This window comes from Phyllobates terribilis, unplaced genomic scaffold (genome assembly GCF_046119375.1).
Source record: "Phyllobates terribilis strain yellow unplaced genomic scaffold, ASM4611937v1 Scaffold_3__8_contigs__length_932513732, whole genome shotgun sequence".
NCBI classification, from domain to species: domain Eukaryota; kingdom Metazoa; phylum Chordata; class Amphibia; order Anura; family Dendrobatidae; genus Phyllobates; species Phyllobates terribilis.
This window is the reverse complement of record NW_027362763.1, coordinates 696,508,017-696,525,660: the sequence shown is the minus strand read 5'-3', so window position 1 is coordinate 696,525,660 and position 17,644 is coordinate 696,508,017. Positions and strand designations below refer to the sequence as shown.

Here is a 17,644-nt window from a genome sequence, read left to right as displayed (position 1 = left end):
GCCATCCCAGCGTGGGAGAATTCTCCTGATTGTTTAAAAGCCGGCGGCTTTTTACCGCCCGCCGGCTTTTAAACAATCACTCAGTCCCATACTCGCTTCCCCGCAGCCTCCCACCCCGATCCTCCGCTCCTCCCGCCACCTCCCATCCCGATCGTAAGTTAGGACCGGGCGGGGAGCACAGCACCAAGGTGCAGGGAGCGAAGGACCCGGGCGGGGAAGCCGGCAATGAAAAGACTTCACCGCCGGCTTTCCCGTTCTGTGCTGCGCTTTCCCGCCGGTTATTTCAAATGAACAGCTGAGGTATCAGGTGATGCTGATCAGCTGTTCATTTGAAGTCGCCGCGGTGCCCTCAGAGGGTTCATGTGAGTTCATGCTTGACTGCATGAACTCACATGAACTTTCTCATGGCCGAACAGGTCAGCCACACCTCCCAGACCATCAGCCCGTCATGATTGGTGTGTGCGTGCAGACAGACATAGGCCGATGTGACACTACTACTCCCATCGGCCTATGTCTGTCCCCCGTCCACTCGTGCCAGCAGGATCAGCTCGATGGGAGCAGTAGTTCCCATCAGCCTGATCCTGCTATTTAAATTGCCCTACTGTGTCCCCAATAAATTTTAAATACATTTCATTGGTGGCCAGTGGTTACCTAAAATAAATTAGTTTATACATTACCTGTCCTCGCCGATCGCCACCTAAAATAAAGTAAAAAATAAAAAACTACACCTATACTCACCTAGACACCTAATTCCCCGAAGCCATCGATCTCCTGTAATAAAATATAAAATAATAAACCACAACCTTATCCTTACCCCTCCGTAGTAGTCCACGAGTGTCCCACGAAGATCTCCAGTTTAGAGCAGCCACATAGAATGTGATCGCTCTAAACCGCTGCCGCCGCTAGAATGACGGGGCCGTAAAGCAGCCCCGTCATTGCATAAGCGGGTTTGCCGGAGTTCAGGCAGCGCTGCTCCGGTCAGCTCCTTTACGGCCCTGCTGTACCGTGAGAAATTCCCACGGTACAGCAGTGCCGTAAAGGAGGTCTCCGGAGCTGCGCTGACTGAATGCACTCCGGTGACCTCAGTCAGGGCTCACGCTGCCGGGAGCGGACGTGTTCCCGGCAGCCTGAGCTTACAGCAGCCATGCACAGCTGTCACCATCTCCAGATGTGACAGCTGTGCATGGGAGATCAGCGCAGGAACGTGGACAGGTAACTATTTTTTTTCAGTAAACTAAGAATTAAATAAAATGGTGTGTTTTATTTCAAATAAATTATTTTTTTCTGGGTGTAGTGTGTTTTTTCTTTTTAACACTTTGTAGGTTAGTAATGGGGGTGTCTTATAGACATGAACTCCAACCCTATTACCCCCTGCCACCGCACCAGGGCAGCGTGGAAGAGCGAGGCTAAGTGCCAGAATTGCCGCATCCTATGGATGCGCCATTTCTGGGGCGGCTGACGGCTGGTGTTTCTAGCCTGGGAGGGGGCCAATATTCATGGCACCCTTCCTGGGCTATTAATATCAGCCCCCAGCTGTCTGCCTAGCCTTTGCTAGCTATTAAAATAGGGGGGACCCCACATCATTTCTTTGGGGGTCTCCCATTTTAATAGCTAGTAAAGGCTAGGTATTCAGCTGGGGGCTGATATTAGTAGCCTGGGAAGCTCCGTGGCTATTACCCCCTTCCCAGGCTTCAAACATCTGCCCCAGCTGTCTGCTTAACCTCCGCTAGAGACTAAAATTGCCATCCAGCCTGTCATCCCGCGGACACTGAGAAGCGCAGGCGTGCTTGCGCTCCTCAGTGTCAGGCTGTGACGGCATTCCGATGAGCCGAGTCTCTCACGCTCACCGCATGTGACGCGCCCCCTGGGCCAGTGCTGTAGGGGATACCCGGAGCCGGATCTCGATGGGGGTAGTAGTCCTTGTGGCGGTGACCCGGTCCGTGCCCAGGGTGTCAAACTAAGTGGCAGTCTATGGCAGTAGATGTTAACTTGATTGTCGACTACGCCACCCGTTGAGTGCGGCTTTGAAGCCGCCGCTGCAGAGCAGTCCACTGAGGCCGGTGGTATATGTGCAGCAGTGATGGTATAACCCCCAACGGGAGGGGTATGGCCTCAGGGCAGCAGGTGTAGATGATGGGGGTTGTGCTGATGCAGAAAGAAGATTCAGTGTCAGGAGATGCAGTTCAGGGTTTTTACTTACTGGTGTTCTCTTGGTCACTCTGGCCTTGAGTGACCACCCGAGCCGTGCTGCGTCCACAAGGTCCTGGACTCGGCCAACCCCCAGGCAATTCCGGAGCGTGGTCCTGAGCTCCTTTCTGACTCTCCCTTCCTCTGGCCGTTCCCACCAGGGATCCACTTTTGGCCGGCTCCCTCGGGTCTCTTGGTGGTCAAGCCTCCTTTGGGCTCCCTGACCCTATACTCGGTGTGCCTTTCTAGTGGATTTGGTGAGGGTCGTGGCAGATCCTGACCACGACCTTCGGTTCCTGGCTAAGGTTGGTTTTGGCCTCTGCCAGCTTGGGATCCGGTACCCTTGTCCGCCAACCCTTCACCCTTTTGTCTTTATTCTGGGATCTTGGGGTTCCCTTCTTGTCTCCTCTCTGGGTCCTTCTTTTCTCCTCTCTCCCTCTGCAGGCTCTGCTCTGGAGCTGGGCCCAGCCGGAGCCACAGCTCCCTGTCAGCCCTCCTGGCTGAGCTCCTCTGCTCTGCTCCTCAGGCTAAACTCTGACCCTGTTCTAAGATGGTGCCCACCTTATATACTCCCTCTATGTGTGAGCTCAGGTGACCAGCACCCAATGAGCTCCTATCTTTACCCAGACTACTCCCCCTATCTGCCCCTACACTACTGGGATGTTCCACCCCCCTCCCACTCCAGCCAGGGACAGACGCTGTCGTACCTGCACATAAACTGGTGGGAGTACCGTCGTTCTGTCCCCCGGAAATGGGATGTATGTAGTGCATGCAGCCTACTAGCTCAGTTCCACACTCCATCCTTACCCGGGAGTGGAATACCACACCTCTGGCGTGAGGTGTAATACCCCTGTAGCAGCCGAATCCTCAGGGTGCTACACATGCGCAGGAGAATTCTCCCACGCTGTCAGTGACGTGCATGAGGTGAGCTGAGTTCATTGTCGGCTCATCTGGATGCCGTCACAGCCAGACACTGAGGAGCGCAAGCATGCCTGAGCTTCTCAGTGTCTGCGGGATAACAGGCTGGATGGCAGCTTTCTGCTGCGGTCCAGCCTGTCATCTCTATGTAGCAGAGCTGGAGCTGTCCTGGGAACCATCGAAAGGTAAGGATGATGTTGGTTTATTATTTTATTTTTATTGCAGGAGATCGTTGGCTTCAGCTGGAATGGGCGTGATGGTAAGCATGGTTTAATTTAGAACAATAAAGAATTGTGTCTTTATTTCAATTAAAGGACTTTATTCTGGGTGTTTGTGTTCTTTTTTTAACTTTGACTATGGGGTTAGTAATGGGGATGTCTTATAGACGCCTCTCGATTACTAACTTGGGCTTGATGTCAGCTGGCATTATAAGCTGACATCAACCCCAACCCTATTACCCCACTGCCACCGCTGCAGGGCAGTGGGAAGAGCGAGGCTAAGTGCCAGAATTGGCGCATCCTATGGATGCGCCATTTCTGGGGCGGCTGACGGCTGGTGTTTCTAGCCTGGGAGGGGGCCAATATTCATGGCACCCTTCCTGGGCTATTAATATCAGCCCCCAGCTGTCTGCCTAGCCTTTGCTAGCTATTAAAATAGGGGGGACCCCACGTCATTTTTTTTGGGGGGTCCTCCATTTTAATAGCTAGTAAAGGCTAGGTATTCAGCTGGGGGCTGATATTAGTAGCCTGGGAAGCTCCGTGGGTATTACCCCCTTCCCAGGCTTCAAACATCTGCCCCAGCTGTCTGCTTAACCTCCGCTAGAGACTAAAATTACGGGGAACCCCACGCCATTTTTTTTTTAAATAAATCCTTTATTTTAACACTAAATGACAAGTACAGTAATCAACACTATCACTGTACTTCTTATATATGTGACTGACATATTTCTATCTATCTAATCTATGTGTGATGCTCTATTCCTTCCATTCTAAATTGTCGGGTACAGATGCTGAATTGCCGGCCGGCTTTTTTAAAGAGACGGTGCATGAAAACACTAATATTTTTTTAAATAAATCCTTTACACTAAATGACAAGTACAGTAAGCAACACTGTCACTGTACTTCATATATATGTGACTGACATGTTTCTATCTATCTAATCTATGTGTGAAGCTCTATTCTTTCTGTTCTAAATTGTCGGGTACCGGTGTATGCCGCTGCTGAATTGCCGGCTTTTCATGTTTCACTGTGAGCACTGTTCCCATCGATTTGGGCAACCACCTCCCCCAATACATTCTACATTATTGTTAGTTGTTTTACTTCATGTAGAATTAACCTACAAGGAAAGAAAGGGTTTATTTTCATTCCGATATTTGTGTCCCATTGACTTGCATTGGTTTCCGGTATCGGAATCAGCGATATCCGATACTTTTTGGGTATCGGCCCGATCCAATCCGGTCCGATATTTCCTGATATCGGAAGGTATCGCTCAACACTAGTCAGGATCACTTGTAAGATAGTACGAAGGTTTCAAGCAGTCATATGGAATCCCACAGAACACACACAGCTCCACATGGAGTATTACACAAGTGTCAAAGAAATAAGAAATAAATTACTCATGATCAATTGCAAAGGTGAGTCTCCAGCCAGACCCGGAACGTGCACTTTCGCCGTTATGCTTCCTCAGGGGGCATTCAATTCGTCTTTTTGATCGCGTTTTAATCCATTTTTTGTTTGGCGGTATGATGATAAAGCATTGTTTTCTGCTTTGTTTTTTTTTTTTTTTACCTTGTTCACTAAAGGGGTTAACTAGTGGGACAGTTTTATAGGTCAGTTCATTCCGGGCACAGCAATGCCAAATATGTGTACTTTTATTGTTTTTTGTTATATTTATTTATGGATACAGTAGATTTTTATTTTTTTTGGATTATTTTTTTAATTATTTTAAAAATATTTTTACAATTTTTTAAACTTTTTTTTCACTTTCTTACACTATTTTTTACTTTTACTCTTTGTCCCACAATGGGACTTTCATTTTTTGCATGCTGATCACTTGCATAGCATGTCAGCGCTGCACAGGCAGAAGTTACTTTGATCACCCACTGCGCATGATCAAAGTAACTTCCTGCTGTCTGGTGATCCGGATGTCGTCATCGGGTCACCATGGCAACTACCGGGACCTGGCACAGACAGCGCGGAACGCCGGAGAGGAGGTACGTAGGTCGCGCTTACCTCCCCTTGCTCCCGGAATGCTGCGACTTTGATCACAGCATTTCGGGGGTTAATGTGCCAGGAGAGGTGCGGCACCTCTCCTGTCACATAGCACCGGGTGTCAGCTGTGAGAATCAGCTGACACCCGGCGGCGATCGCCCCACACCGCTTGCGTTCGGGCATGATCGCAGTGCGCGTAATAGTACATAACTAGTCCAATAGGCCCAGGTCGGTGAGACGTACTATTACTGAGCACGCCAGAAAAGGGTTAAAAGGCCACTTAAATCACTTTCACCCTGTTCATCTTTACAAATGCAACAGATGTGTGTTTTGTATCATTCTCATGTTAGAAAAGTGCACGTCTACCAAGGGCACGGAATGATAGCAGCATCTTCTCTTTCACTATAGAGCAGTACATCTGTGAATTCATTGTGGCGCCCCTGAGGGTTCAGTCGCCACAGGGGTACTGCACCTCAGTAAGAGGTGTGGTATCTCCTCTTCCGGGTAAGGATGGAGCATTTCTCGGGACCCTACTTTACCACTCAACACTACACCACTCCTGTCCTGTAGGGGGCCTAAATGCACCAGGGTGCTGCCCCGGCCTGGATAGAGGAGATGGGGGGGAACCAAATATAGGGTGAACCATGTAGTGGGTGAGGGTGGAGGACACACTTAGGAAACACTTATTGATTCATATTTAATCTACGGCCATCTTTAGTTCAAGGTCTTTGATTGTGGTCTTCTGTCAGGGTCCAGCAAGAGTCTGTAGCTGGCTGAAGATTCACGGTCCTCGTTCTCAGGCCTTGAGGCGAGGAGCGGGTCAGAGTTAACCAGTGTCTCTGCCCGGTCAGGGTCCCGTTCTAAGAAGGCCTTGGAGGGGAGCAGAGGAGATAGGCTCCACAGACAAAAGGATCCCAGGGGGGTACGGACGGAGCGGAGTCGCCAACTGTATTCTTCACTCTGGCCAAGCCAGAGGGATTCCTGCTGCAAGAGGGGTGACCGGCCCCTGATATCTGACTTTGTTACTTCACGTCTCAGTCGGAAAAGCCCAGAGGCTTAGTGGATCCCAGGGGGATACGGACGGAGCGGAGTCACCACCTGTATCTCTTACACTGCGTTTATCCAGTGGGACCCGGCCTTACACCATGTTCATATCACACACAATCAGGAGAAGACTTAGTGGGAGAACTTACCAAGGAGAGGAACACACAACCAGAGGGGTCTCGACAGGTGCTCCTGATCTACCTGGGAGGTGCTGAACCCCCTTCCCGGTGGCCGCAGTACGCCGTATGTAGCAGAGAGAAGCTTTGCGGCTAAAGTTCATCTGAAGTGAGTAAAGAACCGGATGACTTCACACACCGCCTCAGCCTGTTATTTCCTGCGCGACACTGCACCCACCATCCCTTCTCACACTGTCCTGAGGCCTGCTCTGCCTGGGGGGAGCCGTCCCATCTTAGCTGCCCATAACACCAGCCTCAGTGGACTGTTGCAGCGCTGGTGGCCTTCACCAGAAACCACAGGTGGCGTAGTCGAGCAAACCACTCATCCTAAAAGAAGCCCATTATTTTTAATGTGACAGCCCTGGGCACGGAACGGGTCTAGGCCACGACTGCATCCCCTCAACATCAGCAAGGCCCGGCTCCAAGTAACCCCCACCGCTCAGGGAGGGCGTCACATCATGATACCATCAATTTCATTTAGAAAAATTAGTTTAAAAAAATGCATAGTGTCCACAGTGAAACATGGTGGTGGCAGTGTCCTTAGGTGAGGCTGCATGAGCGCTGCTGGTGTTGGGGAGCTGCATTCTGTGCCCTTGGTAGACATGCACTTTTCCAACATGACAATGATCCAAAATACACATCTATTACTTTTTTGAAGAACAGGGTGACAGTGATTCAGTGTCCGAGTGTCTCTTAATCCGACCCCAACTGCACACCTATAGAGAATACTGAAGAGACAAGTTTTCATCACTTTCCATTCAGCATTCAGACTCTAAAATAGGTCGTTCTTGAATAGAAAAAGATGTTGCAATATTTCGCCAAAATGTTCATTCCATGCCTAGAAGACTTGGTGTTGTCCTCAAAAATCATAATAAAAGATGTTGTAGTTGTTTATGTGGATTATATTCATTTTTGCATCAACTAATTTGGGTCAGGGTTCACTCACACATGCGTATAAAATGGACGAGTGCAATCTGATAAGAAATCGGATTGCACTCGGACAGGTGTTATTCAATGAGGCCGTGCTGACCTGTGTTTTTTTCCACAACTGAGTTCAGCATGAGGAAAAAAAATCCAAGTATGCTGCGAGTGACCGCGTATATAGGATGAGACTCGCCAATGCAAATCAATGGGTACAAGAAAAAAATGGACAGCACACTGAGCATCAGTATGGCGTCCAATTTTTAAGCATTGCATATGAAAAAGACACAACCCAAAAAAGAATCGTAGCCTGTAATGACAGGCAAAAAAAACGACGAGCCATTTTATGAAATTTAAAAACGTGAGAGGACAAAATTTTGCACAAGGAAACCAGATTAGCAAACAAAAGATGCATTGCGTGACTCAGAAAACATGGAAGTTATGGCTAAAGCTAAAAGGCCAAACAATCTAACCACATCATGCTGGCCCTCTAGTAAAGGAGGCGGAACAACATAAGTTCTAACTACCAAATTTATAAAAAAAAAAAAAAACCATAAGGAAAAGCACACACATGGATGTAGCATAATTGGTTAACAGCAATAGCAAGAACTCTAAAAGCATGTATTGTTCAATTACCTCCGGGTCACCATCAGCCTCTCTTTGGATGAAATACATCGCCGCAATCGTGTGTACTGGTAAGTGATGCCTGGCCAAAGCTCCTCCAATAGTCAGTCGAAGGTGAGGATGCCAATTCTGCAGTATGCAAAGAATTTGTCTGGGTGCCTACGTAGCTCCCCATACAGACATGCAAAATGGCCTGTTGTAACACGTTGGCAGAGTAGAGGATGGACCCACACTCTGCGCCACCTCCTCGGAACAGTGAGGGCTGGACATTAGGACAGCGCCGGCACCCTTGCACGAGTCCCCTTTCTCTGTCTCAGCAGGGAAGCTGGCACATTCACTTACCCTCCTGCACTGCTCAGGTCTCCGCAGCATCTGCTTCTTCCCAGGGCCTGCACACGGCACGCAGGTCTCCTGGGAGTGTGCTTAGGGCATGCACTCCCTGCTTCTTAAAGTGTCCCCAGCCAATGGCTGGGAGACATCAGGCATTTAAGGCGCTCTCCCCTCTAGGGAGGTGCCTTAGTTACTTTAGTCCATTAGTGTTGTACACCACCGTCTAAGAAGTTAGGTCCCTGTACCTATGCTCCCTGATTCTGATCCTGTCCACCCTGTCTGTATCTGATCCTTCCCACCCTCCTGATCCAGTCTGTCCTGTCTGAACCTGCTCCTGATCCCATCCTGACCATACCAAGTCATGATCCTGAAGTCTGGTTCACACCTGTTATCACCTCCCTCATCAAACTAGTCTGAACCAAGTCCTGTGTTCTTGTAACTTGCCTCGTCTGTTCCTGTATTCCAGTTCCCGTCCTGTCTACGAGCCATGCAGTATCCATCCTCCTGCTATCCAGTTTCTGGCCGTCCTGACTCTCCGAGTCCATCCCTGCTTCCCTACACCCCTTAGGAGGTCAGCTGCTGCGGCTTCGGGGTCTGTCCTGGAGTGGTACCTGATGACCACCTAGGTCCAAGTCTAACCACATCATCAGGGGCTCTAGTGAAGAACCAGGTACTCACTTAGTTATGCCCCTCTAGACTCTCCCCACACTGTGGTACAGTGGTTCCACAACCACGTCCGGGTACCGTTTCCCAAATTCACGGGACAGTACCCAGTTAAAGAGGACCAGCTCGGTGGTAGTGAACGACAAATTAATAATGGGCATATCTGCCGTTAGGAGAAACAACAACTGCAGGAAGAGTAATATGATATGAAGAGCTCCCAAACAATAAGGATATTCTCAGCGTCTGACCTTTGCTAGGGTGATTTTATAGGGTTACCAATCTGAAAGGCCCTTCAATAATAGGCTTTTAAATGTGAAAAAGATGGTTAAAAAATGCATTGTATACAGATGCAATGCGAGAAAATATGACATACGGAATAACATACGGATTTCACTCGTCCTACTTTTCTGGATGAGACTGGGACTGATTTTTCATACACAAGTGTGAGCGAACCCTCAAACTGAAGATTTTGTAATGAAAGTTATGTTACTTTCATTTTATGGGTTAAAACAAATGTTCTATGCAACTCAGTCTTGTCAAATTTTTGGAAATTGTTGTTGCATTCAGTGAGATATTGATTAAAATATTACTTTTCAAGGGGGGTGTACTCATTTATGTTCAGTACTGTATATATACGCTATCGAAGTGTTAATTGCTTTGCAGGCTCTAAAAATTGCCGAACAAGTGCAGGAACCGAAGGCTGTCTGGGCGAGCTGGAAGCTATAATTTTGCAATAGCCAAGGAGCTGCCGGGTTGGGCGCCGCTGCTCTTCAGGATGGTCACATTTCAATGAAATGTAGCACTATTTTGGGCAAACTTAATCACCTCGTAACAATGAATACGCAACGATGGCAGATGAATGGAGCTATTTAAAGTATTTGTAACATTTTCTGAAATGAATTAAAAAAAAAAAAAAATTGAGTTTCCGTGCATCTTAAATAGTTAGAATTGAGATGAGCTTACAGAAAACATGACTCAACATTCACATATGAAAAATGGAAGTTTTAGAAGATGTATAAATAAGATGATGTGTCTATGTCTATTTTTTTTTTTACATTCCAGACAGGAATATCAGCCCACGCAGTCTTCACGTTGGTCATCGTCTGGTCAAACAGACCTTTGTTGTTCGAACAACCAGACGCAGGTGTTTGGCGAAAGGGAGAATCCTCCGAGCTTACTATACAGTCCATAATCCTGTCTATATGTATGATGATGACCCACCCGCTCATGGTAAACTTTCCTCTAATAGTTATCTCTCTTTTCCACTAATAATATTTGCTCCGTCTTTTATAGCAGTTTCCCAATGGAATCTGGAAATGCTGTTGCACAATTCATAAATGAACGAACAGTTCTACTTCTAAGAATCTAACAAGGCATGAAAATAGTCTTCTACTGCAATAACTAACACTATACGATCTACCCTTGAATGTCCAAAGATGAAGGAAAAGGGGCAATGTAAAAAATAATAATTTATATATTATGAAAAGGGATCTTTTTTTCCCATAGAAACACAGCCAACATCAAGGCACTATAGGTGGTATATCCATCAGGGGTCAAGGCAAATAAAAGGACAAGCCTACTCGTGTGCTGTACCCCACCGACTGCAACGTTTCATGGGCCATACATTGATAATATCCTCTTATTTTACACAGCTGTAGATATACGGGTCCCAATAAGCATTGGGGGACCAGAGGGGTGGACAAAATGTATCCATGGAAGTCCAAAATTTTGCTCTTCCGTTCTTATCCCACACCCCCCTAATGCCAGGCGATCGGCACCTGCAAGTGCAGCTTATACTTGGGGTGGTGCAAAGACTGCCCACCTGTAGCTACAGATGAGACGAGTTTGTCATCGGCTGCTGCACTTTGTATAGGCAGCGACCAAAATGACAAAGCTCCGCAACCATAAATGAAATGAGATTTGCCATCTCGATGGCTACCTATGCAAAGTTCAGTAGCCAATTACAAATTCATGTTGACTGCTGCGCTCCGCGTAGCCAGCAATCAAGATGACTGAAGATGAGCAGCCAACTAATTAAGAAAGTATTGAAACACATGGATCCAACATTGTTCTTACTCATTACTAAGAGATGATTTTATATTTGTACATGTTTTCCAACCGTAACTAGGGGCTAAGGATTAGATTAGGGTTCGGGTTACAGCTAGAGCTAGGGTTAGACAAAAGGCTAGAATTAGGGTTAGGGATAGGGTAATACAATTGTTATTAAAAAAATATTAATTTTAGAAAGCATAAATCCAACAAAAATTACAATTATGGCAAAAAAAACTAGGAAAATACTAGAAAGTCAAAATGCAAAATAATATTTAATCTCTTTTTTTTCTAAAATTACAATACATGTGGTTAAGGAATAAGGTGATCAATACTTGACTAGTGGAATGGACATAGGGAGTGCTAGGGGTTGAAAAATTCTTGCCTTGCCCTGGGCGCTGACTTACACACCGTAAGTCAGTGCCAATAGCTACAATTTTCCCTCTACATTGTGGGCTCAGTAAATGACATTGGATTAAAAGCCAACAAGTCCTGTTTCAAAATATCCCAGTCCTTCTTCAGTCTCTACTTTGTTTCTTGCCGATCATTTGCTGAGGAGGGTCACCAGTGATTGGTGAAAAAATAATTTACTTTGTGTCAAGAACGACAAGGGACCAGCAAGGGACTGGAAAGCATCATATTTAGGTGATGTCCCCACTATCAGTATTTGGTCAGTATTTGGTCAGTATTTTTTCTCAGGAGTGGGAGCCAAAACCAGGAGTGGGTGATAAATGCAGAATTGGTGACTTGTTTCTATTATACATTTTCTCTAATTGTTCCTCACCTGGTTTTGGCTCCCACTCCTGAGAAAAAATACTGACCAAAAAATCGGACCGTGTTCGGATGACATCCAAGGGTGGTCTGATTTTCACGGACTGACAGAATGGAGGAAAAATGAAGAAACTTTTTTTTCTCTCCACGTCCGAGAAAAACTGATGCCGCTTTGATCAAACTCTGATCAGAATAAACGGAGCGTTTTTCTTTGATGTGGAGAAAACGGTCCTGTGACCCTTCGCTTAAGAATATTTTATTATATTAAAAATGATTCAATCTTCACACTGGCCAGGTTAAAAATAAAGAGCGATTTTAATTTTGCACAAAAATCATGGACCCCATGAGAAATTTTTAAGAATTTGGTGCAAAAAAAGTCAACAAATATCACAAGGCATAAAAATAAAAATGACTTAAAAAAAAACCTTAAAAAAATGAATTTGTCCCGTTTTTTACATGAAACAGAAAAAGGATAAAACACCAAAAACTAGACAAAAAAGGTGCAAATGTAATAATGAATCGGCCCCTTTGTGTTCTGATTCCTCCATCAAAAGGAGGTCTGACATCATTAGGTTGTGAATGGGTACAGCCCCAGGAAAAAATGTCCTTACGAGTAAAAAAAAGTTGTACGTTTCACCATGTTTAACATTTTACTCTCCACATGACAAATATATGAGATCGTGTTACATTTTGACCTGCGCTCTTTCACATTGTTGACTTTGATCTTCTCCACCATATAACAAACTGTATATACACAATGTCTCAGATATCAACAGAGCCGGAGCTGTTGCCTATAAACTGTACCATCAGATGATTTAAGTGTAAGCCACCTCCTTGTAGCTCTCGAAACATGATCTCCAGATTTACTATTGAGAGCAGGAACCATTTAAACGGGCCTGTCATCTCTCCTTACATTTCTGTTTTAGTAATCCGTCAAATATGCCGAGCGTCGGATGGAGTGGTGTAAAGCCACCACCACCGGCCTCTGGAAGAAACGTGTTCTGTACAATGATGGATCACACTTTATCTGGTGTCTGATGGACGAGTCTGGGTTTGGTGATTGCCAAGAGAACGCTAACTGCCTGACTGCATTGTGTCCATCGTACAGTTTGGTGGAAGAGGGATGATGCTATGGGCTTGTTTTTTCGGGCGATTTGCCTCCTTAGTTCCAGTGAAAGAAATCTTAATTCTTCAGCACAAGACATTTTGGAGAATTGTGGCTTTTTGGAAACGATTTGGTGAAGGACGTTTTCTGTTCCCCATGACAGTCACAAGGTCCATAAAGTCATGGTCAATGGAGTTTGGTGTGGAAAAAAATGACCGACCCAGACCTCAACCCCATCCAACACCTTTGGGAGAAAGTAGAATGAAGATTGTGCCCCAGGCCTCTGCCCAACATTAGGATCTGACTTCACAAATGGTTTTCTGGGTGAAGAGGCAAGACTTCCTACAGACACTTCCAAAATCTTGTAATAATTCTTCCCAGAAAAGAGGAAGCGGCAAAGGGATAAACCCCATATTGTCTATGATTATAGAATGGGAGATCAGAAAAGCTCCTGTACATGTAATGTTGAAGAATACCATACTTTTGTCCAACCAGTGTACATATGGGAGATATGGGATGCATGGATGGATGATTTTATAGTTGCAGGAATTTACTAAACTATTATTAAACTTTTTCGCCACAATTCCCATTTTAATCTCTCTCTCTTCTTTTATTGATTTTTTCAGATTCTGAATATCAAATCAATTGAGGTTAATGGAAAACAGTTCCACCATAGAACAAAGGGTCAAGCCACACACGCCACATTCTGGATGAAGGACACCAGAGGTCATACAGAGTACACATTTTGGGTCAAGAGCTTCTAAAACATTTAGAGAAGGACCAAGAGGACAATACAGATCACGATGGGCCAGTGCATTGTGTTCCCAAGATACAATGGGACCAAATACAAAGCAAAGTGACATTTGTTAATCCATAACAACCAATAAGAATGAACTTATTGGCTACACAAAATTCTTAAGAGTCAATATTTGATTGGTTACTATGGGTTGACTAGAAGTATGTAATTGTGAATTGTTGTCTAATACAATGCATATTAGATCCCTTAAAAAAAAGAAATGGCTTCTTAGAGTGAACAATGGAAAGACATTCATTCTCTAGATTAGTCGTATTTGTGTCTTCTGTGGGATTTTCTACTATTGAATTAATGGAATTATTCAAAGGCAAAACATCATTATATTAATTGCTAAAGTTAACAACACTATAAAAATACAATGACTTTACCCAATTATCCTGATACTGTGCAGCCAAGAGCCACAATAAAGCGTCCTTCATGATTAATAATCCCGTTACCGTCTAATTGTTTGACATTTCCTCAAAGCGACAATGGAAACAATAAAATATTCATCTGATGATCATTTAGTTTTATTGTTTCCTGTCTTCCCGAGATGGGCAAAAGCCATAAAGTAATCTAAGGCCGGGAGCGGCATGTGAGCAACTTAGAAAGTTTATCTTGAACAGCAGCTTTCTCGTATGATTACAGGAAGGAGTATTCGCTGAAATTGCTCAAGGGTGTCATTGAGATGGTTGTCATTGAAAGGTCATCAGGAGAGGTAAACTTTCCTTCCTTCCTTGTTAAACAATGTCACTCCTCCCTTTTGTTCCGAGTCTTTTGGAAACTGTGTGGGTGGACATTTCTGCCTTGTTGTATTTGTAACTTTTTTTTTTTTGTTGTGTTTTCTATGTCTCAACAAAACCGTAAGGGAAGAAAATAGACTACATACCCTCTTGTAAGATATATATATATGTGTATATATATATATATATATTTATTTATAAGACTCTGGGTTTATAATTTGTCTAGGGATATAGTAGATCTAATGTAAATCTAAAGTGCTTTACGCAATGATACAATAATAGAAAGTTACCCTGAAATTCAGAGCTTATTTACTTATTCATACACATACCCCAGAAAAAATAATACCTATGTTCTATTTCAGGTCTTAGGGGTGGTGCATATCTCAAGGTTCCTCGGGGGCGGAAAATGTTATTCCATTGGTTCATACATCTCAGTTAAATTTGTTTACAATGTCCTAAAGAACATATCCCCTCCTAATTTTATCATGACACCTAAAGCTTTTAAGTATGTACACATGGATCTTTATTCTGATAATAATTCTAGTTATACACCTCTTATACAACCTGCAGTAACCACCGCTCCATGACCAGCTCTACCCTCACCTACTGTATCCTCACCCATCCCTTGTAGACTGTGAGCCCTCGCAGGCAGGGTCCTCGCTCCTCCTATAACAGTCGCTGACTCGTTTTGTTCAGATTACTGTACTTGTTTTTTATTATGTATATCCCTATCACATGTAAAGCGCCATGGAATAAATGGCGCTATAACAATAAATAATAATAATTCTGAATGCAGAGCCGTCGAGGTTTTCTTAGTCGAAGCCGCTTTATGAAAAGGAGTCTTTTTCCTGAAGCGGCTTCGCTAGTGGTTTTGCCCTAATTTTTTATATTTTTTCCTGTTCATTGTTTTTTCCTATTGTTTAACTGAAGATCCGGCAGATTCCAAACGAAGACGCCTGAAGAATGAACATGTTACTTCTTTTAACTGTTTCATGGTTTCTGAACCCTGAAGTAGTTAACAGATGCAATAAAAAAATGAACATGTGAACAGAAATGTCATTTCTACATTGCTGTGCTTTATGTTCGTTTTTTGCCTGTTCAAGGCGGAATCCACCTGAAAAAGACGTTGTGAGCACATACCCACTAGGCAGTAAGAAATGAAAGGGTTTTCCACTTTTATTCTTTAGATAACAGAGGGACGCCAATATTACTAAACAGTAAAATCAATACTTACATATAGCCAGCACTGTTGCTTCAGTGGTCTCTGGTAGACAGGAAATGGTCATAACACGACCACCAGTGGCCAAACCACAGAGGCCACTGATTGCCTGCAGGCTCAGTCACTAGTGCTTGGTACATCATCACTCCTGGTCTGGCGAAGCAGTAGCAGAGTGGCGGTGGGAATTTCAAGTGGCATGTATTGGTTCTTTCTTATAAGGATGTATATTTTATATATATATTTTAGAAGGACCTTTGAAAATATTTTAGAAGTAGAAGAAAACCCTTTATGTAGCTGAGTTCTAACTAGACAATTCCCAAAGGGTTGTCTGGCTAAGAAAATACCCTTTCAAAGCCAAAATTATGTGACAATCTCTTACCAGAAAATGTTCACTATAACTATATTATCCCAATATACTGCTAAATCAGAAGTTGCAGTGGACATTCAGTGTTGGTTGTTGTGACCTTTGAAAGAATTGCCATTATGTCAGCAGAAATCCTAATAATCATATTACCTTCTAAAGTAGATAATCTAATTCAGTAATAACAAATATAGCTGCACTTCCTGTTTTAATTTTTCAATATGGCCGCCTCTATTAAACACATAAAGGTAAATATCTCTAAAAGTAAAAATGTCATGTTTATGAAAACTTGGCTGTTGCTCCAACTCACGATTTACTAACATATGGACAATAATTACTTTTTGGTGGAAACCCACTTTAAATGACTGTAAAATAGGTTAAATTATTGGTGGGAATATTGCTGTTGAATTTTATTTGTGGTCATCTAGTAGTCAATCAACGTTGTATAGCTGTACAGTTGTATCTCCTCATTTATGGAAGTCTACGATGTAACATACCTGGCGGCGTCCTTGCATAGTGGTCCATCTCCCACTGTGCAAGAGCGCGCACTTGATCTCCAGTCCAGAATGTCTCTCTGGCTTCCCTCCATGCTGTCTGTTTGTGTCTGTTTCTGCTGCTTAAGGGCGGCGCCCGATCACTTCCTGCTTTTTGTACCTGCTGCAGGCACACCCCTTGTGCGTCCTCAGCCTATTGCTGTCTGTCACCTGGTATTTAACCCAGCTGCTCCAATCAATCCCTGAATGAGCATTGTGTTTCATTTAGTGTGCTCTTGCACTCTGAATGTGCCAGGTCCCTTCTGTGTTCTCTTGTCTGCCTATCCTGTAGGCTGTATTTCCAGGCCAGTCTGAACACGCTCCTAGCCTGTTCCTCCCGCCCTCTAGGGGCTGCATTCCTAGACCCGCTCCTGTATCTAGTCTGTCCTGTCTGAACACCCTCCTAGCCTGTTCCTCCCGCCTTCTAGGGGCCGATTACCTAGACCCGCTCCTGTATCTTGTCTGTCCTGTCTGAACACGCTCCTAGCCTGTTCCTCCCGCCTTCTAAGGGCTGCTACCTAGACCCGCTCCTGTATCTTGCTACTGTGTCTGTTCTTGTCTGTGTACTCTTCTAGCCTGTTTCCCGTGTTTCTCTATGTCCGTACTTTTCCTTTTTCTGCAGAGTCTGTACTCGTACCTAACTCCTGCTCGTTGTCACTGTACTCCCGTTTGTGAGTTTGTGGTTCCCTCGCTACTTCACTGCAAGTACCCTGTGGGTATCTGGTTCTGCCTTTCCCTTCCAGTCTGTTCCGTGTGAACAGAGCCCTGTCCCCCCTGCTCTGCCTTTGCTCACCGCTCCGGCGGTTCTAGCCTGCTCTGCCTTTGCTCACCGCTCCGGCGGTTCTAGCCTGCTCTGCCTTTGCCCACCGCTCCGGCGGTTCTAGCCTGCTCTGCCTTTGCTCACCGCTCCGGCGGTTCTAGCCTGCTCTGCCTTTGCTCACCGCTCCGGCGGTTCTAGCCTGCTCTGCTTTTGCTCACCGCTCTGGCGGTTCTAGCC

General features: G+C 45.0%; 1 long non-coding RNA gene across 1 annotated transcript in view; it reads left to right on the top strand.

Annotated features, from left to right (window-relative positions):
• LOC141258297 (uncharacterized) overlaps nucleotides 1-14,241 on the top strand; it is an 89,125-nt gene extending 74,884 nt beyond the window's left edge. Inside the window, exons 2-3 of the long non-coding RNA XR_012318274.1 lie at nucleotides 10,136-10,303; nucleotides 13,625-14,241. This is a non-coding gene — a long non-coding RNA (uncharacterized lncRNA). The remainder of the gene's footprint in view (nucleotides 1-10,135; nucleotides 10,304-13,624) is intronic.
• The last annotated feature ends 3,403 nt before the right edge of the window (nucleotides 14,242-17,644 follow it).